This window comes from Alosa sapidissima, chromosome 3 (assembly GCF_018492685.1).
Source record: "Alosa sapidissima isolate fAloSap1 chromosome 3, fAloSap1.pri, whole genome shotgun sequence".
NCBI classification, from domain to species: Eukaryota; Metazoa; Chordata; class Actinopteri; order Clupeiformes; family Clupeidae; genus Alosa; species Alosa sapidissima.
Window position 1 is genome coordinate 14,005,076 of NC_055959.1, and position 19,552 is coordinate 14,024,627.

Consider the following 19,552-nt stretch of genomic DNA (forward strand, 5'->3'; position numbering starts at 1 on the left):
TCAAACCAAAAGTAACAAGCCTCGGTGTCATCTTAGATGCAGAGTTAAGTTTTAAGCCCCATATCAGTAAAGTTACTCAGACAGCCTATTTCCACCTGAGAAACATTGCCAATTGTGCGGCCCTTTTTAACTCAACAAGATGCAGAAAAACTAATTCATGCCTTTATCACTAGCAGGTTAGACTACTGCAATGCACTTTTCACTGGTCTTCCCCAAAAACATGTAAAGAAATTGGCACTCATACAGAACTCTGTGGCTAGACTTTTAACTAAGACCAAAAAGAGAGAACACATCACCCCTGTGTTGGCTGAACTGCACTGGCTACCTGTTTCCTATAGAATTGATTTTAAGGTTATGTTAATTACTTACAAAGCTCTGAATGGCATATCACCTTCATATATCTCTGAGCTTTTAATATCTTATCAACCACAAAGTAAACTTAGATCATCCAATTCTAATCTTTTAATTGTACCCAAAGTGCTCCACAAGCAAAGTGGAGAAGCTGCTTTTATCCATTATCCCCCAAAACTATGGAACACCCTGCCTCTGCACATCAAGCAGGCGAGTTCAGTAAATATTTTTAAAAAAGATCTGAAAACATACCTGTATAAGAAAGCCTTTAGTTAACTCATCTTATCCTGTAGACTACTTTTTCAGATTATTCTACATCTGCTGCCATTGGAGGGCGCAGCCAGCCAGAAGCAGATGGGCTCCCTATTAAGTCAGGTTCTGCTCAAGGTTTCTTCCTGGAATATGGGAGTTTTTCCTGGTTAAGGCTGCCAGTCTTGAATGTCTGTGTATAAAGTCAAATAATTGCGACATATGCTAAGAACATGCTAAGGCTGGCTGCTTGGAGTCCGCATCAACGGGGCCTAAGCATTTGTTAGCAAAGCCTTTATATATCTATAGTAACATAATAGTATTTCTTATATGTTGCTGATTGGATCATAAACGGCCACAGCAACAAAGGGGAATGACTGACTCTTCTCTATAACTGTGTTACATGTTATTTTCTATATTTCTGATATGTTGCTGATTGGATCATAAACGGCCACAGCAATGAAGAAAAGTGAAAGTGATTGATAATGACTGACTGACTCTATTTGTCATGAGCTCTCTCTCTGCCTGGTAACACGTGCTGATTGAAGTCTGATGACCTCCACCTGTTCCTGCTCTGCTCTGCCTCACCCTCGTTACCTACCAGCTGCACTGCATTCACCACTCATCATGCCCTCTATATAAAGCCTTGTTTTTCAGTCCACACTTGTCAGATCGTCTGCAACCAGCACCAGTTACTTGCCTGTTTATTGAAAACGCCTCTGACTCTTTGCCTGTGATCCCGGACCCGCTCGACTACTTCTGTGTTCTCCAGCCCCGGTAATCTTGACCTGCCTTCCGTCCCTCTTCTACGAATACCGCCTAGTCCTTGACTGTACTGCTGCTTCGTTTCAATTGCTGTTGTGTGTGTGTTTCCCCCAGGACTTCCCGGATCATCCAGCTCCTGCCTTCGCTGTTCGGCTACTGGGGGAACACACACACGCAGACTCTTGGAACTCCTGTACCCCCCCCGGAACCCCTGAAACCCCCAACCCTTAAATAAACTTTTGAACGTGACGCAATTGTGGTCCTCGTCCTGTTTGGTGTCTGACAGTACGATCTGACCAAACATGGACCCAGCGCACGGTCGAACCAGCATGGAAACCGACGAACCAGAACCACCCACCGCCATGCAACGCCTGGAAGAGACAGAGAGAGAGGTAAACCGCAACACTGCTGACATTGCCTCCCTACTTCAAGCCGGCTTGAGCCAGCGTCAGCAGTTCCAGCAGCAACAGCAACAACTTGCAATGATCATTCAACTTCTCACCAACCTTTCTCCTCTGCCTGCTCCCACCGGCCCAGCCCCAGCCAGCCTGCTCACCGGCCCAGCACCCGAGTCTCCTGCCCAGTCCACTGCTACCGTGGCTGCCGGAGCCCCAGAACCCAGGATCGGCAATCCAGAGCGGTTCAGCGGCGACCCAACCCAGGTACGGGCGTTCCTGACGAGCTGCCGTGTCCAGTTTACCCTGCAACCCAGGACTTTTGCCACTGAAGGGGCGAGGGTCGGTTACGTGATCACTCACCTGACGGGCCGAGCTCGACTCTGGGGAACGGCGGAGTTCGAGCGCCAGACCCCAGCATGTGCAACCTTCAACCTATTCGCAGAGGAGATGCTCAAGGTATTCGATTTGGAATCCACAATAGCCGAGGCATCTCGGATCCTGATGAGTATTCGCCAAGGCAGAAGGACTGTTGCGGATTACTCCATCGACTTTCGAACCGTGGCAAGTCGAAGCTCCTGGAACATGGAAGCATTGGTGGATGCTTTCCTCCACAGCCTGGCGGACTACATAAAGGACGAGCTGGTTTCCCATGATCAACCCCCCACTCTTGATGAAGCCATTGCTCTGGCTGTCCGCATCGACCGCAGGATCCAGGCCCGCCGTCATGAGAGAGGGCGCCAGAGTCCATCCACCAGCACACGGAGTGTCCCAACTGCCCTTCTGTCCGCACCTGCCACACCATCTAGCCAGCCGGACCAGTCTGAACCGATGGAGATCGGCCGCACCTCCCTAACCCCTGCAGAGCGCCAGCGACGCATCACCTCCAACTTGTGCCTGTACTGTGGTGGTGATGGTCATCGAGTCGCCACCTGTCCAGCAAAAGCCGGAGCTCACCAGATGTAGGAGGAATCCGGATGAGCTCAATGAACATTCAGCCCTCCATCAGCCGTAAACCCCTCATCCAAGTCTGTCTTCACCTGTCTGATTCCACCCACACCCTGGCAGCCCTGGTGGACTCTGGCGCAGAAGCAAACATTATTGACACAGGACTTGCTCGTCAGCTGGGCTTGGAAAGCCATCGCTTGTCCACTCCTGTTCCAGCCCGGGCCCTGGACGGTCACGCAATTGGCACAGTTACCAGCATCACAGCCCCCATCTCAATGATGGTGTCAGGAAACCACCGAGAGACCATCCGCTTCCACCTGCTCAGCTCTCCAGGCCAACCCCTAATCCTGGGCTACCCTTGGCTCCGTCTCCACAATCCTCACCTCGATTGGGCCTCCGGAACTGTGAAAGAGTGGGGAAATGCCTGCCACCTGACCTGTTTGCGTGCTGCCTCGCTGCCCCCCGGCTCAGTACCCCCCAGCATTGCCCACGACATTTCTAATGTCCCTGAATGTTACCATGGCCTCCGAGAGGTGTTCAACAAGACCAAAGCCACATCTCTGCCCCCACACCGTCCGTACGACTGTGCCATTGATCTCCTCCCTGGGACTGCTCCACCCAAAGGTCACCTCTACTCACTATCCCCTCCTGAAAGAAAAACTATGGAGGATTACATCAGGGACTCCCTGGCAGCTGGACTCATCCGCCCGTCTTCCTCTCCTGCTGGTGCCGGGTTCTTCTTTGTGGGAAAGAAAGATGGTTCTCTTCGCCCCTGCATTGATTATCGAGGTCTGAATGATGTCACAGTGAAGAACCGGTACCCTCTGCCTTTACTCACCTCTGCTTTTGAATTGCTCCAGGGATCCACTATTTTCACCAAACTGGACCTTAGAAATGCTTACCACCTAGTGCGAGTAAGGGAGGGTGACGAGTGGAAGACAGCATTCAACACCCACACCGGCCATTATGAGTACCTGGTAATGCCATTTGGCCTCACCAACGCCCCAGCGGTATTCCAGGCGCTGGTGAATGATGTGCTGCGGGACATGCTGAATAAATTCGTCTTCGTGTACCTGGACGACATCTTAATTTTCTCCAGAACTCTGTCCGAACACACCCGTCATGTCCAGCTGGTTCTTCGACGGCTCCTGGAGAACTCTCTCTATGTCAAGGCGGAGAAATGCGAGTTCCATGCTCAGACTGTGTCATTCCTGGGATACATCGTCGCTGAAGGCAATATCCAGATGGACCCCGCAAAGGTCTCGGCAGTTGCCTCCTGGCCAGTTCCGGGGAATAGGAAGAAGCTGCAGCAATTCCTCGGTTTTGCCAATTTCTACCGGAAATTCATCCGGAACTACAGCTCCGTCGCCGCTCCCCTCACAGCTCTGACCAGCATCAAACACCCCTTTTCCTGGACCCCAGAGGCCAACACAGCCTTTCATACCCTCAAGGCCCGGTTCACCACTGCCCCCATCCTCCAGATGCCGGATTCAGACCGGCAGTTCGTTGTCGAGGTGGATGCCTCAGACGTGGGAGTCGGGGCCATACTCTCTCAACGGGCAGAGGAGGACAACAAGTTGCACCCCTGTGCATTTTTCTCTCGCCGGCTTTCACCTGCAGAGCGCAATTATGATGTTGGAAACCGTGAGCTGTTGGCTGTCAAGCTTGCCCTGGAGGAGTGGCGTCACTGGCTGGAGGGGTCCACAGTTCCGTTCCTGGTCTGGACCGATCACAAAAACCTCGAATACATCCGCAATGCCAAACGTCTTAACCCCAGACAGTCCCGCTGGGCCTTGTTTTTCACCAGATTCAACTTCACCCTGTCATACCGCCCAGGTTCTCGGAACACCAAGCCGGACGCTCTCTCCCGTCAGTTTCATAAGGATGACGCCCCTTCCCAGGAACCTGCATCAATTCTGCCCGATCCCTGCGTCGTAGCTGCCCTGACCTGGGATATCGAGGAGGAAATTCAAGAGGCCCTCCGTGACCATCCCAGTCCCAGTGCATGCCCAGACGGTCGTCTCTTCGTCCCAGATAATTTGAGGTCCCGGGTCATACAGTGGGGACACAACTCCCGCCTTGCCTGCCACCCGGGCTCCGCCCGCACCTGCCATCTCCTTGCCCAGCGCTTTTGGTGGTCGTCTTTGAGAAGGGATGTCCGAGAATTCGTCCGTGCCTGCCCCACCTGCAATCAGAACAAGTCCTCCACTCGGCCCCCCGCTGGTTTACTCCAGCCCTTGCCTGTGCCCACACGACCCTGGTCCCACGTCTCCTTGGACTTTGTAACTGGCCTCCCACCATCAGGTGGGATGACTGTCATTCTCACTGTGGTTGACCGGTTTAGCAAGATGGCACACTTCATTCCCCTCCCTAAACTGCCATCTGCCAGAGAGACTGCCCAGGCTGTTCTTGATCATGTCTTCCGTCTACACGGGCTGCCCAGGGATGTTGTCTCTGACCGAGGCCCGCAATTTACCTCTACATTCTGGAAGGAGTTCTGCCGTCTTCTAGGGGCCACAGTGAGTCTCACCTCTGGGTTCCACCCCCAGTCCAATGGTCAATCCGAGCGGGCAAACCAGGAGCTGGAGAAGGCGCTGCGGTGCATGGTTTCTCGCAAACCCCAGGCTTGGGCACAACAACTGATGTGGATAGAGTATGCTCACAACTCCCTCACCTGCTCTGCCACTGGTATGTCACCTTTCCAGTGTGTGTATGGCTACCAGCCCCCCCTGTTCCCCAGCCAGGAAGGAGATGTGTCCTGCCCGTCTGCCCTCGCCTATGCCCGCCGTTGCCGTCGTACCTGGTCACAAGCTCGTGCCACGCTACTCAAGTCAGCGGTCAGCTATGCCACTGGGGCTAACCGCCGAAGATCGCCGGCACCCGCCTACCGTGTTGGCCAGAAGGTGTGGCTGTCAGCCAAGGATCTCCCACTGCGGGTGGAATCGCGTAAACTGGCACCTCGATTCCTCGGCCCGTTCCCTATCCAGAGGGTCATCAGCCCAACCGCAGTCCGGCTCCAGTTGCCAACCTCCATGAGGGTGCACCCTACTTTCCATGTTTCGAAAGTCAAGCCGACGCATGAAAGCCCGCTGGTCCCCGTGCCGCTTCCTCCTCCTCCTCCTCGCCTCGTTGACGGTGGGCTGGTGTACACCGTTCGACGCCTGCTTCGGTCCAGACGGCGAGGTAGGGGCCTCCAGTATCTCGTCGACTGGGAGGGCTATGGACCTGAGGAGAGAACCTGGGTGCCAGCCAGTCGGATTGTGGACCGGACACTCATCGCCGACTTCCACCGTCTGCATCCTGATCAACCTGCAATCCGTAGGGGCCGCCCCAGAGGGGTCCCTAACCGTCCTGCCCGCCCGGCTTCCTGTCATGTGCCTGACCCTGACCCTGTCTCGGTACCTGTCCCGTCTTCTGTCCACGACCCTCCAGCTCCCTCCGAGGATGAGGATGTTCACTCGGACCGCTTGGAGGAATTCTAGCCCTCCACCGGCTCCCCTCCGCCCTCCCGACGTGGTGTCACTCTTGGGGACTTCTGGGGCCGTCCCTTAGGGGGCGGGTTCTGTCATGAGCTCTCTCTCTGCCTGGTAACACGTGCTGATTGAAGTCTGATGACCTCCACCTGTTCCTGCTCTGCTCTGCCTCACCCTCGTTACCTACCAGCTGCACTGCATTCACCACTCATCATGCCCTCTATATAAAGCCTTGTTTTTCAGTCCACACTTGTCAGATCGTCTGCAACCAGCACCAGTTACCTGCCTGTTTATTGAAAACGCCTCTGACTCTTTGCCTGTGATCCCGGACCCGCTCGACTACTTCTGTGTTCTCCAGCCCCGGTAATCTTGACCTGCCTTCCGTCCCTCTTCTACGAATACCGCCTAGTCCTTGACTGTACTGCTGCTTCGTTTCAATTGCTGTTGTGTGTGTGTTTCCCCCAGGACTTCCCGGATCATCCAGCTCCTGCCTTCGCTGTTCGGCTACTGGGGGAACACACACACGCAGACTCTTGGAACTCCTGTACCCCCCCCGGAACCCCTGAAACCCCCAACCCTTAAATAAACTTTTGAACGTGACGCAATTGTGGTCCTCGTCCTGTTTGGTGTCTGACACTATTATTGTGTTACATGCTCCAAATGTAAAGCACTTTGAGCTGCATTCTGTGTATGAAAGGTGCTGTAAAAATAAACTTTCTTCTTATTATTATTATTATTATTATTATATTTTTGCTCATTGATGTTTGGTGGCGGAGAGTAATTGCACACTAATCTTCAGATTAATTGAGAGGATGAGCAATAACTTTTTCTTGTTCACATCTTCGTATGAAAATGTTTTGTTAGTGTCTGTTAGAAATTTACATTTAAATTGAATACGTCATAGGCCTACAGAACACTCTGTTGTAAAATCGGAGGTGTGCAATTCAAGTCATGATCTTGTTTGACAGTTGTGGCTAGTTGTGGCTGCACCAAACGAGACTGTGATGGACAAGCAGTAAGGCTCAAGAGGGCGCTATGCAGCAACAAATGGTCATTTTGTTATTTAGTCGTTGTGTGTAGATGCAGTAAGAGACACTCTGTTCTTTATTGTTTCTCATTCAGCCCATTTCCTTTCTAAACAAAAGGGGACATTCTTTCATCTATCTTCACCAGATATGATGTAGTTTCTTAAGACAAGTGACACACTTGAGGTTGTGTATTATAACTGAGGTTTGACAATAGGTTTTAACACCTGCTTAGTTAATGCTTTATTTCATGTTTGTCTGTGTATTATTAAGGCAAAACATTAGTGTAAGCAGTCCATGATTTTAATGACATTCCCAGATAAACATAATCTTGATGCATAATTCAGTTCTGAGAAAGCATCTGAGATTTCCAGAAAGTATGAAAACACATACATGCAGGTAGCAACAGGCATACACTCTCTCTCTCTCTCTCTCTCTCTTTCTCTCTCTCTCACACACACATACACACACAAACACACACACACACATACATACACCTACACACACCACTATTTACCAAAAGCATCTTCAGATATATTGACTCCCTCACACACACATGAAAATACACACGTGCATACACACACACACACACATCAAAATATGTGTTCCCCCCTTTACACACATAACAGACATGTGGCTGCATGCCCTGGTCATGTGGCACATCTCTGTTATGTTGGTCATATGATTGTCTGGTACAGGCCCAATGAGGAACAGAGAGAGTGGGACCTGCAACCTACCAAGAGAACACAGTGTCCATCATGCTCTTCTTGCTTTGTGTGATTTACAGTTAGCCTTTGCAGAAACATTCATTCTTTCTGATCCATACACAAGGCCACTGACATATCAGACCTTATTTTGAATGTCCAGAGGATGAAATTTGTTTTAGCAGTGCAGTGAAAAAAAATACATGTTTGTTTGCTCGAGAGGAATGTCTTGAACAGCGAGAGGACATTTACTGTAAAGCTAAACTTTGTCAACTTAGCATGGCAAGCACTTATATGGCTATGGTTTAAAGGGACCTTTAAGGCTTATGAAAGGAGTAAAAAGTGAGTTTGTTCTTGTCTGAAAACATCTTGGTGTGTGTTGCCTGACTCTGTGTTTTATGATGCTTGTGTCAGGAAGAATAACTTGCTCCCTCCCTGTCCAAAAATTGTCTTGAGGATCATTAACCTGATCTTGAATTTCTTGCCCTGCAACTTCCATTAGCCTTATATAGCACAGCCTGCCTCGGGCAGTAAGAATGGCCTAGCTGATACTGCTGGATAATGTTGGTGACAAACCTTTAGATAGGGTGTGTGAAAGTTAGTAGTTGTCAGCATTAAATCAGATTTGGTCTTGATGGATAAAAAAAAAATCAGATTAAATCCTAGATGTTATGAATCATTCAGGGTGTTCCTCAGTGAAATGCTAAGGTATCCTAACTATAGCATAACTATATTATCTGACAGATAATATACCTGCGTAACAGATGGACTTTGTCTTCTGTCAGTCTCTCTCTGGAAAGCAATAAATGTTTCTGTATTCACACAACAAGTCAAATCACAATATTATGCTGACAGAAAACTGCATTGTGAACAATATTTTTATTGTGTTAATAAATAGATTGAAAATTTGACTATTGACTCTTGTCTGGGTCCAGGAGGAATGCAAGAGTTCAGAAGGTGGTTGTCTGTCTGTGTCTTCAATTCAATTCAATTCAACTCAACATAAGACAACTGATGACTTATTATTAATGAATAAACATGGTTAATTTAATGGGACAGGGGGTCCTCAGAGCTGTGGAGCCCATGACAGGCACTTCTGTTCCTTGCCACCAGTCTACAGCAGTCTTCCCTCTCCCCCCATAGAACGGGGAGTCTCTTAGTGTAAGTATAAGTATATATACTCTTTTGATCCCGTGAGGGAAATTTGGTCTCCTCTGCATTTATCCCAATCTGTGAATTAGTGAAACACACACAGCACACAGTGTACACACAGTGAGGTGAAGCACACTAATCCCGGCGCAGTGAGCTGCCTGCAACAGCGGCGCTCGGGGAGCAGTGAGGGGTTAGGTGCCTTGCTCAAGGTTCGAACCGGCAACCCTCCGGTTACAGGTCCAAAGTGCTAACCAGTAGGCCACGGCTGCCCCGTTAGATAAAGCACTTAGCACCATTTAGATAAAGGTACTCTAATAAAACTTCACTATGGGGAATTGTGGCTCTGTCTGGTGGTGGTTGCAGTAAGAACCCAACCTCTCCACAGCCTGGCCTACTTCCTCTGCCAGGTTGTGCTCTGATACAGAACATGGGAGAACACAGACTAAATTCAGACACTGCCTTCAAGTAGGTTGACATAGTGTGCTGTCTGGTTAGAGCTCTCACTCTCATTATTGCATGCAGCAACTGTTGCTGTGGTAAGGGAGTCAAGTGAAAACCTCCTTTCCTACTCACTCTGTCTGTCTTTCTCTTTACCCATCCCAACTTCTTCTTTCCTCTCTCTGCTATCCTCCTCTCACCTGTCCTCCCCTGTCCTCCTCTCACCTGACCTCCACCTGTCATCACCAGCTGCAATGTCCACTTGTGTGGTCTCATCCACTGTCTTCTTTTCACTTCTTGTCTAAGCTCCATCCTTTTCTTTTCCTCTCTTACCTGTTTCGTCTGGTCTCTCTGTCATCCATTTATCAGCATTTACCTCCACTGTCCATTAATCTCTCATGCCACATATTCAAGCCTTCTCTTCTCGCTTCTCCTCTCCTGTCCTCACTACTTACTCCTCTTTTCTGGTCACTCTCCTGTCTTCCTCTCCTTTCCTCTCCACTTCTCTCTCCATGCCATGCCCCTCTCTCTCTCTCCACAATGTCCTTTCTTCTCCTCTCCTCCACTCTTTTCTTCTGTCCTCTCCTCTTATCTCCTCTCCTCCCCTATGTCCTCTCCCCACTTCTCCTCTCCTCCCCTCTCTCCTCTCCTCCTCTCTCCACTAACTCTCCTCTCCCGTGCTGTTGTCATCTGGTGCCGAGGGCAGGGCTAAGGATGTGCACTACCTCCGCAGGAAATGAGCTCGTCAGAGCAGAGGAAGCTGAGTACAGCAGCCAGCCCCCGCTCAACAGGAAGCAGGGAGCTTCCTTCCAGGGATGGGAAAAAGAGAGAAAGAGTGAGAGACAGAGAAGGAGATGAACGTTTAAAAAGTGGGGGAGAAAAAGTGGAATTGTTAAATGGTGGAAGAGATGGAATGAAAGAGATGGTTAAATAGAGAAAGAGTGAAGTTTGAACATCAAGAAAGAACGAGAACAAGAAGTTTGTGTGTGTGTGTGTGTGTGTGTGTGTGCATGTGCATGTGTGGTCATATTTCACACCTGCTGAAGAGGAAACCCTGCATTCTATCGACTGACACAATGCATGGGAGACTACAGATGTTTTGGTACATGTGTTTGTGAGCAAGGGGTTGAGGAGAGGAAGAAAGACCATGGGAAAGAATGATGATTTTTGGGCCCAAATTTGATAATGGAATGTCATGGCAATAGCAAGAGTGTATGCGCAGTGTTGCATGTGCAGTAAAGTAAGTAGTGTGATCAAAGGCAGTACATGGGCAGAGCTAGGTTGATTAATTTAGTAATTATGACCGCCGCGCAGCGAAGCGGCGGTCATATAGGTTTAGTCAGATTTTTTCTTTTTTTCTTTTTCGCATGCCCAAATTTCCGTCAATGATTCCCGGGACACTGAAAGACCGGGGTACACGAAACTTGGTGGACATGTAACCCCACATGGATAGCATGGAACCATCGTTTTTCGTTTTGATCTGTAGCCCCCCCGCTGAATTGGACCCCCCGAATTGGACCCCCCGAAAGGAGGGTAGGGCAGACACAGTTTTCTGTGAATATCTCGAAAACCGTAGGGCTTAGGAGGACCATTTTTTTTTGTATGTTGATCTCAAGGGGCCATGTCAACCCATTCCATAACCACTCATTTCATGTATAGCGCCACCTAGTTAAACACAAAAAAGTAAAAATGAGGTGGTGTAATTGAAGGTATCTGTGACCTAACATAGTCAAAACTGCACGAAATTGGAAGTGTAGGATCATTATGACACCCTCTGTATGCACGCCAAGTTTTGTGGAATTCCGTTCATGGGGGGCCACACAATAAATTAATTTATGTTACTATACACCAACTGGCCTGTAGGTGGCCGGAGACAGTTTTCTGTGAATATCTCGAGAACCGTAGGGCCTAGGAGGTCCACTTTTTTTTTTGTATGTTGATCTCAAGGGGCCATGTCAACCCATTCCATAACCACTCATTTCATGTATAGCGCCACCTAGTTAAACACAAAAAAGTAAAAATGAGGTGGTGTAATTGAAGGTATCTGTGACCTAACATAGTCAAAACTGCACGAAATTGGAAGTGTAGGATCATTATGACACCCTCTGAATGCATGCCAAGTTTTGTGTACTTTCGTTCATGGGGGGCCTTACAATAAAATAATTTATGTGTACAAAAATACACCAACAAGGATTCCCGGGACACTGAAAGACCGGGGTACACAAAACTTGGTGGGCATGTACCCCCACATGGATAGCATGGAACCGTCATTTTTCGTTTTCATCTGCAGCCCCCCCCGCTGGACTGGACCCCCCGAAAGGAGGGTAGGGCAGACACAGTTCTCTGTGAATCTTTTATGGTATGTTGGTCTCAAGGGCCCACATCAACCTGGCTCATAATCACTCATTTGTGATTTGCCCCCCCCCCCCCGGTAAAAAATTAAAATCAGTAGGATTAAAAGAAAGCCAAAATAAATATTCATCATCATCATCATGGCTGCATTTTCAGTATTGGCGAGAAGTAGTCGTTTGTCCACTAGATGGCGCATCGTTGCAGTGAGACATAATTTTGTTGGAAGTTAAAAGTGGGTTGGAAAAAACAATGGACGCTTCATACAAGGACTGTAATTTACCGCAGCGAACATCTAATAAGGATAGGACGATGTTCACATGAAGTGTAATTCCCATTTCTTCTTGAAGCCGAAATAAATCTGAGGATGTTTATCGGACATGCTTGGTTTTTACTGCAGGTACTACGTTAATCGTGTAATATCAATAAGGACCTAGGTAATGTTACCGTTAGCGTTGGTTGAGTGATGGAGGCATTTGATTTATTGCATTTGTAGAAAACTATAAATGCGGTTATACCAAGCAAATGTATAGCAGCACTGTTTGTATCTTTCGACTGTCATTTATTGCACGTGCTACAAAATCATTCTGTGCAATGGAAGATTTACCAACGTTACACCGGTCTGATACAGTTTTGCCTATACATGTGTGAGACTGAGACGCCTGTTTATTTTGTTTTAAGTGCGTGCAGGGTGTGAGAGGGGAATCGATGTGCTTTGATTACAGCTTGGTAGTTGTAGTCTGTGAAATTAAAAAGCACGTGTGTGTGAAGTATCCAAACAATGACACCTTCATTTCATTATGGCTGCTTTAGCAAAACACCTTAAGCTACTGTGTAGTGGGTCCCATTTAGAAGTGGCTACTTCATTCGCGCTTTCCTTGACTCATGGAGCTGCGTGAATGTTATTACAACTTTTCGCCACGATATGACAGTTTAAGTCCGCTTGATACTGTAAGGCGTAAGCCATTGGTTTCCAAAGGAGATTTTATTTGTGTCGCCAGCATAGCCTATTGACAATTTATGTTGTAAATAGGCCTACCTTATAATCCTACCTGTAGCTTAGGGAAGCTAACAGCTTTCTATTAGGATCTAGTTTGTTAGTTACCGTTTTGTCATAACTCCCTGATGCATTTTTGCATTTAGAATAGCCAGAGCGTGTATATCTCAATCGGAAAATTAAACAATATCGGGTGCCTATGGACTAGGCTGGGTGAACCCAGCCTGATCTGCCCGCTATTTATTTTTTGATTTCTTAAAAGATTGAGCTTGGTCTGATGAAAGCCAGACTAGCCATGGACCTCAGTTAAACAATGCAAGGGAACATGAATCAGCCTATATTTGCACTAACAATAACGGACAAAAGCTCTTCAACTTTGGCTCGTTAAAATGTGTATGAACAGTCTAGCGACGCATTTCATCAAGGCCCATTTGGACATGTCAGTTATTTGCACCACTGGTTAGATGTAAAACAGCATTTCGTTTCAGTCTAGGCTACTGTTACTTAATTTGTGCATTAACAATAACGTTTCAGACTACTGTTACTTAATTTGTGCATTGACAATAAAGTATTACATTAACTAAAGATGACTAAAATCTTATGTAGAAGAAGAAACATTCACAAAAAATCCATCCATCCAAAAATGACCTTTGTTTTTGATAGCTGTTGAAAACGGCATGGAACTGACAGAGATGTTTTTGTTTAAAAATACATAATAAATAAATAAATAAATAACATTATGCTGATACCTTTTGCTTTTCCCAAATACAATGTAGCCTACAGGTGTAAGTGACCTTTCATCAATCCAGTTGCAATGGATGAACTGTGATGAACTGCCCTACTTGTGATTGTTTAGAGATTTTAAAGGTTTTATAACAATTCTACATCTTCTTTGGCTATTCTACAATCTATTCACCTTTTCAGCACCAGTAGGGTACTTTCTGTGCAGCCGCACACACACACTCAGGCATGCCAAACAAGCATACACAAAAGTTTCAAGAGTGGGGGATGGAGTAAAATATGGAGACAAATTGAAGTGTGATTTATTTTCGCGGAACGGATGTACAGGACTGAGCGGCGGTCATATTTTGTACCGCTATGCGGTACATCTAGTTTAGTTAATTAGTGAAAGGTTTTTCAGAGATTACAGTAGAAGAATTTTACAAGAAATAAAATGTGCTATTTTAGATTGGATTCGATTAGATTCAACTTTATTGTCATTGTGCAGAGTACAAGTTCAAAGACAACGAAATGCAGTTCGCATCTAACGAGAAGTGCAAAAAGGGCTTCTAAATGGAACACCTGAAGCAAAGCAAAGCACTTAAGGAAGACTCTCCCTGTATGTATGTGTGTGTGTGTATATATATATATATATATTAGTGCTGTCAAACGATTCAAAATGTTAATCACGATTAAACTCTCACCTAGAATTTTTTTCAGTAAAAGTAATTCACAAAGCATTTTAGACCTAAAAGTAGCACCTGGGACAGCTTAAAAGAAATCAAGAGGACTCCTAACTCACTAAGACCTATTCACAAACAGCTTTTTGTGGCATTTCACGTTGAGATGTTTTGAAATGCGTAGCCTATGCGGCAACAGGAGCTTCCAATCGCGAGGGAACAATTTTGCATTCATAAAAGATATGCAATAACGCCACCAACAACAACCAAAACTACTTATTGTTAACATGTAAATTAAATGTAACGTTTCATTGTGAATCAAATTAAAATGTTCTCCTCTTTGCAAACGTAGGCATATGGTGACAGATTAATGTAATAATGTTGCAAAGATAGTGCATCAATCCGTAGGCCTATGTTTTATTAGGCTACTAGGCTATTTGTTTTGCCTTACTCTTTATTCATTTAGGCTAGGCCTTTTTATTCAGTTATTCATCATCTTCCATCCTTCACACTACTTGTGTAGCGCACACATTCTCAGACCTGTCACCTGTCACTCATTATCGTAAGGGAGGTGTTTGGAATCATTCCCACGTTACAATCATCAGCCAATCAAGGTGGTCACTTCAGTCAAGCTCGTGCATGAGTAATGGCGTCATCCATAGCAACGAAGACTCACTCTTTAGACTTTAGGAGTTGTCATTTTTCCTTACTAAGAGTAGGTCTGAAAGGCTTTGTGAATAACTTTTAACAGAAAACTCCTAGCTAAAATATTTTAGTGCGATTTAGGAGTACTCCTAGTGGGAAGATAAAAGGCTTTGTGAATACGGCCCCTGATAAACAAGGAATGTGAAGTTTATTCATCTATCATGTCTGGGTGACATCTTGATGCTAGTCTTTTGCCACCACCACCACCACCAACCCCCTCCAGACAACCCAACGATCATTCTAAAAGCAGCCCCCACCCCCTACAAATTACAGAGTGAGGAATATTTTTAGCTCTAGTTCAAGCTTTCAGGCCATTGCTGGTTGAGGATGTCCTATATGAAGTGACCTAATATAATGGCCTATAAACTGGAATTATGAAGCTGTGAGGACAGATTAAGAGCCAGATTAAGTGTTCTCTGTGTCACCTTTACACACTTTTGCCCCATAGAGCATCCCACTGTGTTACAGATGTGTGTAGACCAGGACTGATCTGGCACAAATCTGTACCATAGCAGGGCCTGATCCGCTCAAGAGTTTGAAATAGTAGCAATATATGCTCTAACACACCCTCTCTCTCTCACACAATGATTTTGCAGGTGTGTGTGTGTGTGTGTGTGTGTGTGTGTGTGTGTGTGTGTTGGAAACATTTGCCCTACATTTTTAACCACACAACCCTTATATTTTGGCCTGGGACTTGTTGGGCATTGTTTGCATACTAGTTAGAGAATGACCACAACCCAGTCTGTCCAGGCCAGTAAAAGACTACCATTGATGCCTTAGGACTGATCCTCTCAATCTGGCTCCAACATGTCTGCTTCCAGTTCTCCTTTCTCTCTCTGTGTGACTAAATTGCATTTTGTATCTCTCAAGCATGTATTCTCTGTTTGAATTGTTTTTTGGTCCCTCTCTTTGTTTTTGTTCTTTCTTTCTCTCTCTCTCTCTCACTCTCTTTCTCTCTCTCTCGCTCTCTCTCTCTCTCTCTGTTTGTGTGTTTGTACTGTGTAGTCTGGGTGGAGTGAGATGAAATATTTCCCACTACATGTGTATGGAGCAAAGAGCTTGTCTGTTTGAATTCAGCCAGCCAGCCAGCTATCTATCTAGACAGCAAGTGCAGAGAGAGAGAGAGAGAGAGAGAGAATCTATGTATAAATTCATAAATGTGTATGCCAATAAAGCACCTTTGAATGAAATTGAATTGAATTGAGAGAGAGATGGCGAGAGAGAGAAAGAAAAAGAAAACATGCATAATCACATGCATACTGAATACTCATACACATGTTGTCCAAAACACATACACATAGACACACAAACACTCTTGGAGAGAGGGAGGGAGGAAGGGAAAGGGAGATCTGTATAGAGAGAGGGAGAGAGAGTATAGAGAGAGGGAGAGAGAGTATGGAGAGAGGGAAAGAGAGTATGGAGAGAGGGAGAGAGAGTATGGAGAGAGGGAGAGAGGGAAAGAGAGTATGGAGAGAGGGAGAAAGGGAAAGAGAGTATGGAGAGAGGGAGAGAGGGAAAACATGCATAATCACATGCATACTGCATACTCAGGCACATTCTGTCAAACACACACACACACACACACACACACACACACACACACACACACACACACACACACACACTAACACACACTCTCTTGGAGGGAAAGAGTGGTCTGTATATAGAGAGAGGGAAAGAGAGTATGGGGGAGAGAGAGAGAGAGAGAGAGAGAAACTAACACAGTCCAGAGGGGTGGGGCATTTCTGTTGTTGGCAGCAGTGGCTTTGGTGGTCATGACAAACCCCACCTCTCCTCTCGGTACCTCCTCAGGAGCCGTGGGCAGGGGGCCCCCGCACATCCCTGTTTTCCAGGAGCCCACGCCCCTCAGCTGCACCCAGCCCCCACTACAAGAGCAGGACAGCCTGTGAAACTGGCCCGGAATTAAAGAGTCACTCAGAGCCCCGAATGGATGTGGATCTGTGACCCATGTGTGTGTGTGTGTGTGTGTGTGTGTGTGTGTGTGTTCTAATTCTAATCTTAGAATTAGGATTGTCGTCATTGGCAACAGCTAATTTTTGTAGCTTTGTGTGCCAGATTTTAAGGGGATGTGATACTGTGTACACTACAGCACAGTTCCACAGTGAGCACCGCACACACTGTAAGTGCCAGCCAGGCCATGTCCTACTAGATGTTCAGCCACACCTTTGCACACCTCTGCTGACCAGAACAAACTGCTGGTTTCAGGTGAGTGTCAGGTGGGACACCGAAGTGCACCTCATGAGTAGATCAACTTGGGGAACGTTTCTTCCCTCCTGAAACTGTTTACATTTTCTGATCACATGTTCTTAACGCAAGTTTACTTTTGGGAATGTTTTCATTGTCTTTTACAATATTACACGTTTACTTTTGGGCTTTTGCAGCCTTTCTCTGGATAGGGCAGTATGGAAACAGGAAATGAATGGGATTGTGATTGCGAAACTGACTCAAACCTGGTGTTCCATGCCAAGTTGACCCGTACAGACAGCCGGACACCAGACAGCCGACACCAGCGAATTACCTCTTCAGACTTTTGTGTTTTGGTAAATGTATATGATCTGATCCCGTCATGGCAGAATCCCAAGCAAGTCTTTCTGACGCTTGATGAGAGAAAAGTCTTTTGTCTTTGTGCTTAGGCAAGGTTAAGTGCTGTGCATTGTTTTGCTGGCCCTGTAGATGGCTTGGTGTTTACTCAGTCGCATACCTGCTGGTATCAGGTGGAAGGTGTGTTGAACAGGGTGTTGCCATCTTAACACCCCATATGTTGTACTTGTGCTGTACTGACAAACATGACTTTTAGTGTGCCTTTGTTACTCTGTTTAACTCTACCCGGATTCATCTGTCTGTGTATGTTCACATTGCACATTGCCTGAGTCACTTCTCTACATACCTTGAAGTTAATGTTTAATTTGATCTGTCCACGTCCCGGAGCTCCCCCCTCTCCTGCTGTATTCCATAGTTTTTCTCTCTCACTCTGTTTCACTAAGTAACTATTTTAGCATTTGTCTCTCTCCACATCTCTTTTTTCTTTTCTCCTTTACCCCTCTCTCTATCTCTCTCTCTCTGTGTTTTTTCTCTCTCTGTCTTCCTGTTGCTCAAGCCTGCACTCCTCTGAAGCCATGGTGTGTGTGCGCTAGAACAGGAAACGAGTGCAGACAGAGAAGGCAAGCAAGCTGAAACCGGCACAAAGACTCGCACACTCTCTCTCACACACACACACACACACACACTCACTCATGTTCCTGCGCTCTCTCACACACACAATCTCATGCATGCTCGCTCATTCGCTCACACACTCACTCAGACGCACACGCACACTTTCTCCCTCACTCAATCTCAGACACACAAGTCTCCAGTCAGCGCTGCTTGAGCTGAGGATCTGAGCTCCAGGTGGACAGGGGGGAGAGAAAGAGAGAGAGAAAGAGAGAGAAAGGCAGGAGGAGGAGAACAAGAAGGAGAAGGAGGAGGGCAGCCAGTGGTCAAAGTGAGGGAGGGGAGTGAGTGAGTGAGTAAGTGGGCGAGGGAAGAGATCAGAAAGAGAACAGAAGAAAAGAAAAAAGAAAGGGGGGGTGGAGAAAAAAAGAAGGGGAAAAGAAAAGCGGGAGGACCCAGAGGAACCTGTCAGTAGCCAGTGCTGGGAGTTTGCTGAAGGAGAAGTGCTCAGAGGTATAGAAGTGGAAGATGGTGCCGCAGCTCTCTCCTCGACTCAGGTAAGCAACATGCCCAGATTTCTGACACCCTGCTTGCTTCAGCGCTTGTTACTCTCAGGAGGGAGTGTCTCCATTCCATTCTGTGGAGATTGAGCTTTTCTTTAAACTTGTTTCCTCGTTGAGATGTGTGTTGTGGCTCTTTGGGGAAAAGACTTTTATTTGTATTTAGTTGAATACTTTTCCTACAAATTTCTTTCTTAGTGTTTTTTATTCATTTTGTGAAAGAGATGAGAAACAGAGGGAGTTTTCCCAATGATACATATGCCGTGTTCCGTGGGAGAGTAGACTTGTTTGTTCTATGGTAAAGTTTGATCACTGGAGACCGACTGCAATGTTTTGGAAGGGAGTAACTCGGGACTAGGGCTTGGCTCAGCTCCTGCAGGGCTTTATTGTGGTTCCATTTTACAAGCACCTCAGCGAGCGAGTGCATGGTGGTGAAAGTTCAATGCTGTTATTTACACAGACCCTCATGCGCTAGCTGTGGAGCTCTTTTAGCCGCACTCTCTCTCTCTCTCCCTCAGTTTGAAAAACTGACTGAAAGTCTGAGGCTGCTTGCAAGCCTAAATGGGAATACCACCTGCATGAACTCAGAGGTCCTCTATGGGGGTAGGCGTAGGGGGTTTGTGTTCTCCCATTTTCTCATTCATAACATCTGGAGCCATGGGGCTGCCACACACCAGAACTCACAGGTAGTGCTGTAGAATTGGTAATGATAGTGAACTTTGAGTGAATTTGTTTTTCATTGATGCCTTCTCCCTTTCATGCTCAGCTGTGTATCTCTTGTCTGTCTGTGTGTGTGAGAGAGAGACAGACAGACAGAAAGACCCAGAAAGAGAGAGGCCAGTGTTGTCTCACATGCTGCTATGGAGTATC

General features: G+C 46.8%; 2 protein-coding genes across 3 annotated transcripts in view; one reads left to right on the forward strand and one right to left on the reverse strand.

Annotated features, from left to right (window-relative positions):
* Positions 1-19,552, reverse strand: part of LOC121706285 (interferon beta-like) — a 29,249-nt gene that overhangs the window by 5,119 nt on the left and 4,578 nt on the right. The window lies entirely within an intron of this gene.
* arhgap27l (Rho GTPase activating protein 27, like) overlaps positions 18,219-19,552 on the forward strand; it is a 37,929-nt gene continuing 36,595 nt past the window's right edge. The window contains exon 1 of one of the 2 annotated variants that reach the window (XM_042087864.1): positions 18,219-18,679. The gene's annotated coding sequence lies outside the window, so the exon portion shown is untranslated. The remainder of the gene's footprint in view (positions 18,680-19,552) is intronic. The other variant, XM_042087865.1, reaches the window with a different exon arrangement.